Source organism: Parasteatoda tepidariorum, chromosome 3 (assembly GCF_043381705.1).
Source record: "Parasteatoda tepidariorum isolate YZ-2023 chromosome 3, CAS_Ptep_4.0, whole genome shotgun sequence".
Lineage (NCBI taxonomy): Eukaryota > Metazoa > Arthropoda > Arachnida > Araneae > Theridiidae > Parasteatoda > Parasteatoda tepidariorum.
This window is the reverse complement of record NC_092206.1, coordinates 74,182,185-74,190,812: the sequence shown is the minus strand read 5'-3', so window position 1 is coordinate 74,190,812 and position 8,628 is coordinate 74,182,185.

The window sequence follows — 8,628 nt, the reverse complement described above, 5'->3', positions numbered from 1 at the left end:
GTTTTCGTTATTTTTATTCTTATTATTGAAATTACATTTGAAAACCAGGATAATTTATTAAAAAAAAATTAAACGACCGGGAAACATTTAAAAATATGGTTACATGATGCAATTAAAAACTTCAAACGCTTTAATTCCACTACTTAAGGATTTATGTTATTAAGTTTTAATCCCTAGATATTTTATTTACTTCACAAATATATTTTGGTAGGGAAGCATTAGGAAAAACAGTTTTTTTTTTCAATTTCCCACAACCACTTTTTAAATGTTTCCCGGATGTGGCCACTCTCACTTATCTTTGTAAAATAACACATTTGAGTCAATTTATATATAATTTATTAGAGTCATTGATAAATAGTCTTTTAGTATTAAACACACACAGTGATTCATTTCCTACTGACATTATAGTTACAATAGATTGTATGAAAATGTTATTACATTCATTGACTGAACAGTAAAAGTATTGATTTAAAAAATATTGTTCATTTCTTGCTCAAAATTCTTTTTCTTTTTTACATCTTTTTATTTATATCAGACCTGCCATCTTTTATTCTTTTCGAGGATCCCAAGCAGTGGAGGAAGACTAATTGAACTGCAATTGTAGATAAATATTAACTTTTCACAATTGCTATGGTTTATAACTATTTTCGTTTTCATAATTTACTCATATATAAAACATTGATTTATTTAATTTATTAGTAGACAAAATCATATTAAATTAAATTTATAAATCCAAGAATTAAAAAGAATTTATGAGTTTCATTACCATTTTAAATATAAGAATGAAGTACTATAGTACACAGACAATACATAAGCACACCGGACAAAAAATTAGTCACCCTAAGAGAAATCACGAAAAACATCATTTAATAGCATGTAACACCACTTCTGGATTCGATAACCGCCTGGAATCGGCTGGGAATTGAGTTCACAAGGTTTTAAAGGTACGTCAAATCCAATTTAAGCCACTTGCTCAGTATTTGACCGCGCAAATTCACCAAATTGCGAGGATGCTGATTTCGGCGTTTTACCCGATGTTCCAACAAGTCCCACAGATTTTCAATGGGGTTGAAGTAAGGTGATTTTGCAGGCCAGTCGAGATGTATTTAATATCTGAGTGTTCATAAAACCAGTCATATATTCTTCCAGCCCGATGAACTTTGCTGTTGCCATCTTGAAAAATAGGGGTATCGACAACGACAACACACCCTTCATGAAGATGTTGACTGAAAGGCAACATCTAATCACACAGAATATTCAAATAAACATGTTGGTTCATGTTAGTAACCATCTCAGTGAGAGGACCTAATCCATATTAAGAAAAAAAAACCATAGCATGACAGACCCACCTTTGGCTTGAACCTGACCTAGCACATAGTCAAGATGAAATGCTTCATCTGCTCTTCGTTGCACTCGACGACGTGCGTCTTTTGACTGAAGGCAGAAACGTGATTCGTCAGACCATAATATATTCCACCACTCAGCAACTGTCCGCGTTCGGTAACTTCTAGCCCACTGAAGTCGCGCAGCTTTATGTGCCAGTGTGAGCAATGGCCTCTTACGAGATGTTTGACTCCAAATGTTCATTGCATGCAGTTCCAGTCACAATGTTCTCTCCCTAAAAGGTTGGGATGGACGTTCATTTACTAACTAAAGCAATTCCTGTCAGGTTTGGAAGCGATTTTGATTACGAAATCGGGAAGCACGTCTCCGGCCCCTTTCATGCAGGCCCCTTTCATGCTACAATTCTGACGTCGTCCTTCGTGACCACGTGTATTACACCGCTGGTTGTAGACAAGTTGAACAATCCACATCGAAACACCAACAAATCCAGCAACTTCATTCACCGTCAAACCATGGGCATGGCCAAGCACAATTGCCCCTTTTTGCCACTCTATCACATCCTTACACTTATCCATATTTACACACAATTTCCTCTTCAAACAAAAATATCTCACTGATAGCTACTTGCCTTTGATCATGTTGAAGCAGTATGTACGTAATTGAGCACATCACTTGACCACTGCGTCATCTAACGAAATCTAACGATTCATCGGTGCTTGCGCACTAGGGTGACTAATTTTTTGTCCGGTGAGCTTAGTTGTTGGCAGCTGTGTTGTGACGCCGACGAGTTCAACTCAATTTTCGACTGCATCAACATAGTTGAAGATGCTAATATCAGACCTTTGGCTCACTTTTTTACTTCTGATGTTATTCTTACACTTAAAAATATGCACTGAGTAAAAACACACAGATTGTCGAAACGCAGTGAAAGAGCCCTGTAGGTTTGATCAGGACGAGATTAATCCGAGTAATTTTGAGTGTGGAGAGCAACCCGACACGAGTGGTAATAACCAGGACTGTCGGGTCTCTACTTTAACAGAGGTGCACTTTTTGTTAATGAAGTTTATGATCTTAACGTTATTCATTAAGAATATTTGTTAATTCTTCCCACTTTTTGTAAATGTTTCTCCTTCGTGTAATTTTCATTTCCCTACTTGTAAATATGTCTTGAACTTTTCTATACATTCAATTATTTGTTACTTTTTACAATGACAAAGTGCCATTCTTTTTTTTCCTACCTTAACATGTGCCATTATTTGCTGCATTTTATGTAATCTGTGTAACGTTTTTNTTAAGTTGTTTATTTTTATTTCTTTTAGAATTCGTTATTTTTTTAGCTAAATGTTTTTTAACCTAACAGAATTCTTTGCCAACAGATATATGAAGAAAATAAAGTAAATATTTAAGTGTTGTGAAAAGAATCTTATTTAGCTGTACAAAGTACTTCAGCCAAAATTTGGAAGCCACGTAAGAGAATTATATATATATTAGATCAGAAACATATCATTAAAAGGCAGAATGCTTTGGTATTGAGTATAGTTAGGTGCTGCGAGCTCTCTGCTTATCGCTTATAGCTCTGCGTTTCGAATGCTTTGGTGTTTTCAAAACGTAAACAAAACAAAGCAAACGTTGCCACCGGCGGAAAAGAAATACAGCCAAAATTTGGGAGCCACGTAAGAGAATTATATATAATAGATTTTATTCTGTACATACATATCAGCAATTTTTTTTTTTATTCTTTCTACAGTGGATAAAGAGAATTAATTTAAGCAATTCATGGTTCATCTAACATAAAGGCTTATGTTGAGTTACTTACTACTAACTTAAAACGACTATTTTTTAAACTTCTAAGTTAATATGTGATTTTTCTGGCATTCAAGATTTGGTGAATTTCTATTTTCTTTTTTTTTCTCCAGCAATGTCAATAAACTACACTGCTGTCTGTAAGATATTAATAAGTGTAATTAAAGAAGTGTACAAAAAAATTTTTTAGATTATTTTGAAGAATTTAAATTTGAAGAAATTTTTTGGTCCGAATTGTCCTGTTCAAAAAGAATTATATATATATAATAACAGGGCTGCATCCTTGTTATCAGTGTTGTATTTAGCTTGAATAATGCAATCGTAAGCCATCTGACTTTCTTAAAAGGTTTATTTAATGGTAGGCTGGAGGTTACAACAGTTCACATCCACACTCCACAAGGGATGGGGTGGACAAGACATCTGACAATTCCGGAACAGTTTATCAGGATCACAACATGATGACAAGGACACGCAAAAACTAGTGTTCTTGCGTTATATACGAACACAGATTGAGGTAAAAAGGCACAGTCTTGTAACATTACGCATCACCGAAAATCATTTACTGCTTTCTAATATGGAAGTGAAAGAGGAAACGATTCTAAAAATAACTCCTCCTTTGAAATATAAATCTAATTATAATTCAATGGTATGTATTCAGCCTTGAATTCCCAAAATAGAATATCTCTATGCTTACTCTTTAACAAAGACATTTTATGAAACCGAAAGAGTTTTAATTCTTTTATTAATACAAAAGTATTTGATAGCAGAGCATTTTTCTGGTATATATATATATTTATATATATATATANAATCATTTGACCTTTTTGGACATTCTTTCTTTTTATTTTTTCAATGTTCACTTTTACTGAAACATCTTCAACTTTTATTTTTTCGATGTTTACTTTTACTCAAAACATCTTTTTCATCATTTTTAAACTTAACATTTTGAGAATTCTGCTGTCTAATGTGCAAAGATAAGTTGTCACTTTTAAAATTAGCAGAGATGATCAGTCTCTTACCAAGTAGAGTAACAACTGGCCCGACACAATCAATAAACAAACAAAAACCTTTGCAAGTTAAAATGGGCACTACAATAAGAATAAAATAAAAGTAAACAAAACAATTCAGAAACTGGTTCAATCTTTTCTAAGGAAAGAAAAAGGCAAATAAGTTAAATAAAAGATGTTCATAGTCAAACAATATATATATATAAATGTGCACTACAATAAGAATAAAATAGAAGTAAACAGAACAATTCGGAAACTGGTTCAATCTCTTTAATGAAATTTTTTTTAAATAAGTATGAATAAAAGATGTCCATTGTAACATAGTCACGACCAAATATTTAATATGCTTTTATATTAAGACAAAATACAAAATATTCTTTTATTGATGTCCACTTTTTAAAATTGACAAATTAATAAATAAAATCTTAAAATAACATTTTATCACTTCAGCATAATATTTTAAGCAGCATGTAGTATCAAAATAATACTATTTTTCTAATATCCAATTGCATAAGGAAAAACATTTTGGTAAAATCGTTATCTATTAAATATTTTCCAACTATTTTCTCATCTAATTAATTAGCCAAAATAACAATCATTCAAGTTCAGAAAGTAGTGATAATCTACACTAGGGCGCAACCGCAAGGGACAGATTTAATCAGATTAATTGAAATTTGGAGTTAGATTCGATTATTCAATTGTACTTTTTGTGGTGATACATATACTAAATCTGATATAATCGAACGCTTCGCAGTATAACAGCTTGTGATGGATAGATTCAGACTGGCGATTTTTCTAGTCCTTTTTACCATGGGAGCTATTCTATCAGTTTGTAACGGAGGTAAATAATGCTTTTTTGAAAACTAATTTTTAACATTATATATTATGCTTGGTAAAAATATTTTATTTGACCTATTAACTATTTAATAATACGATAATTATATTTTAGTTTAAAACTACTTACTCTAAAAATAAACGGGGGAAATTCAGCATTTTTAGAAACCATAGGCAAAACATAAATGTCTGCTTAATATCTTTTACACCTTTATAAGGCAATTTGTTTCTAGTAATGTTATGTTAGAATATTTTTGGCATTGAGATAGATTTATAAAAATAAATTCATTGGGTTTGCACCTAAAATTGATTTAATTTTTAAGACCATTTTTTTTCTGGTAGGATTTTTTTAAATTCTTCCTACTTTAAAGGATTGGTAAATAAACTTGCATTTTTGAGCTGGTAAATAAACAAATTTATAAACGTGATAACTACAAATAAACTCCATGAAAAATGATAAAATGAACGAACGCACGATGAGCAAGATAAAATATCTTCCAGCGTTGGCTTTTTCTTAACCTCACTCTAACTTTACTGCTACTCACATTTATGTAAACAAAGTACACTCACATTTATGTACACACACATTATAATTTTTCTATTTCCTGAAGTTATCAGCCCATGGCTGAAAAAAATAGCTTCTCATTGACTTTTAAAAATTAATGAAGTCGCTGGTAAGTATACTTACCATGGCCTTATAAAAGATTAACCCTTTTGCACCTAACGTCATCTTAAAAGAACGGTTTCTTTTTTCAAAAGAAAAAAGATAGCGATAGTACAATATTTCATTATCATGCCGTATTTATTAAGGACTAGATAGTACTATTCATAATACATTAATAAAGCAAAAATACTTATATTTTGATCTAAAATAAAAATAAAAACTTTTCTTTCCCTGATATTAAAAATGAAGATAGCTTTTAAAAAGAATTTACTAAAAGGTTACCCCTATTTTCTGAGTAACTTTGTGTTTTCTAAGTAACTCTGTAACTAATCGGGTGTTTGAACTTTTAAATGAAAGAGAAAACAGTGAAAACACATTTAAACACCATGAATCAAAGCTGTAGACCTCTGATAACCCTAAGTATTTTCTTTTCTTCAACAGATGGAGAAACTTGAAATGTAAAACTGGGACAAAAATAACGTGTAAACATAGTTGACAAAGTGACTAAAATGTACCTAAAAATAAAAATTAACCTAAATTCATTTATTTTATATATGTTTCTTTTTAATGTTAGTCCTTACAAATTTAATGATACAAAAAATTTAAATAAAGAAATAAAATAGTGTTAAAATGGTATTTTCTCGACTTAGTTATCCGCTTTCATTCTAAAAAGAAAACAAAAAAAGAGAGAATTAAACTCAATTAATATTAAATGCATTATAAATATCTTGTACTAGTTACAAATCGAAATCAATTTTATGCGTCTCGAGTTCGACAAATTGGATAAAAACCGTCTAAAAGAAATGAACATAATATAAAAATATTGAAAATGTGACGACCTTACAATTTTTAACATTCCCTTTTTAAATATCGTTATATTGTCGATGGTGTTCATGCCTGATATTTATTTTACTTTCTAGTTGGATGTTATACGTGCTCGGTTGACCTCAGAACAGAAAAGTTTCCAGCCAATAACAGCTGTGCTTTTCCAAAGGATGGCANGGTCTCAATCGCCTTGGTCTCCCAGTCTTTCCAATTTTCTAAGAATTCAGTGTCCTCAGGGAATAACATCATCCTTCTTTCAGCATAAATTCTAATTTCCTTTATGGAGTGTTCTACATAGTTGCCCGTTTTGGATTTCATAAGTGTCTTAAATCCTTCGATCATAGCGTCTATGTCATGCTTGGAGCTGTGTTCGAGTGATGCATGATGGGTGAGTGGCTTAGCAGCCGTCCTTTTGCCTCCGCGTCCAAATCTGTGATAGGATGACATTGTAGCTAGGGAGCTTGGTCACAACACAACCTTACTCCACAGAGTCTGGAACCTTGATGGTCTAGTGAATTAAGTTAACATGTGTTATATACTAGTGAATTGGTATTTAATATTTATAGTGGTAGTTACACTACATTACTCCCTTCCAGAATTTTATCTGTGATAGAATTCGATGAACAGATACCAACCCCTAATCATTGGGGGCCCCAGGCCATGGCCTATTCTGGCCTGTAATGGGTAATCTAGTAGTGGGTAATCCAGCACTGCTTATCACTTCGAAACTCGAATTTACCAGAACTATCATTTGGTCGCCAAGTATCGCCAAGAAATACGCGACTTTCTTGTAAATTTTCTCATCAAACTATCTATGTAGGGTCCGTCTGCGTCTGATATACACAGCCTCACAACACAAAAACACACAAATAATCAGAAACTCATTATACGTTACATTATGCATCATTCACGAGCAGTACATTATATCAGCGTATGTAAAGGCGAAGTGATTATGAATTTTTTTTTTATTCTGTTAGCTAAAACTTTTAGATATCTAACCGTCGTTAAACAGCCAACCCAATTTCTGAGCTTACGACTTTGAATGTTGAATTCCGTAGCCTTGTAATTTTGAACCAAATCCAGTAGATAAGGAACTCCTAGATCAAGTATTGGGAGAACTTTGCCTTCGTGGAAGACTTTTTGTTGTTGTTGTTTCTAATTCCACTCGGCAATACAAGCAAGCCTGCTTGGATGAAATCAAGCGAATTTAAGTCAGATGGAGAGTTTGTTTTTCAGTGGAACAACCTATGCCCAAGAGCACGACTTTAGCCACACGCACACGTCACAGCCCGTTTATGGGGCGTGGGGGCGGACCCATTCAGTCATCCACAGATCGTAATTTTGACCTGAACCAGAGAACGATCAATCTCCAATTCAGGACCCCCAGAGGTATGGTTTGTTATGGAAACGTGGAGGATTTTGTAACCCGCCAGATTTAACGTACACCAATGACGATTACTGATTTTTTGTGGAACTAACACGCATTAGAGCTACATGAAGAGGAAAACCAGGAAAATTCCCACGGTTAGCTTGACGGCAAGGGGATAAACGTATGATTCGTCTACCACTGAGGATACTCTACGTGAGCTCTGTGGTCGGTGCAAGTTGGGTGCGAAACTCGTATCGAATAGCCATCGCTGGGATTCGAAACCGGGTCACCTCATTAGGAGGCGAACACTCTATCCCCTGAGCTGCCTTGGCTCCTGTAATAACAATTTGAATAAATTAAGGGAGGGTAATTAAGGAAATAAACAATTAAGATAAACTAAATTTGCTATAATTTTGCCAGCAATATAAAACATATTTGCAGGATTATCAGGTTTAATATATAATATATGTTTAAATTGTTTATATAATGATGGTCAAAATTATTCTTAATCAAATTTATTAAATCAAAAATAAAATAATAAAACAAAAAAGGTCCTTTAAATATTCAAAGAGAAAAAAAAAAAGATCTTACGTTTAAACGGGAGAAGTTGGCATGTATGCATTTTATAAAATAAATTTTGATGCCACTTTGATTTTTTATACCATGAGAAGTTTTCTAAAAAAAATGATAGCATAGATATGCTTAAACTGAATGGCTATTTCTTTCCGCCATTTACCGCTTTTGCTTTGCAAAATCACATGTTTCAAACATAAATATTTATA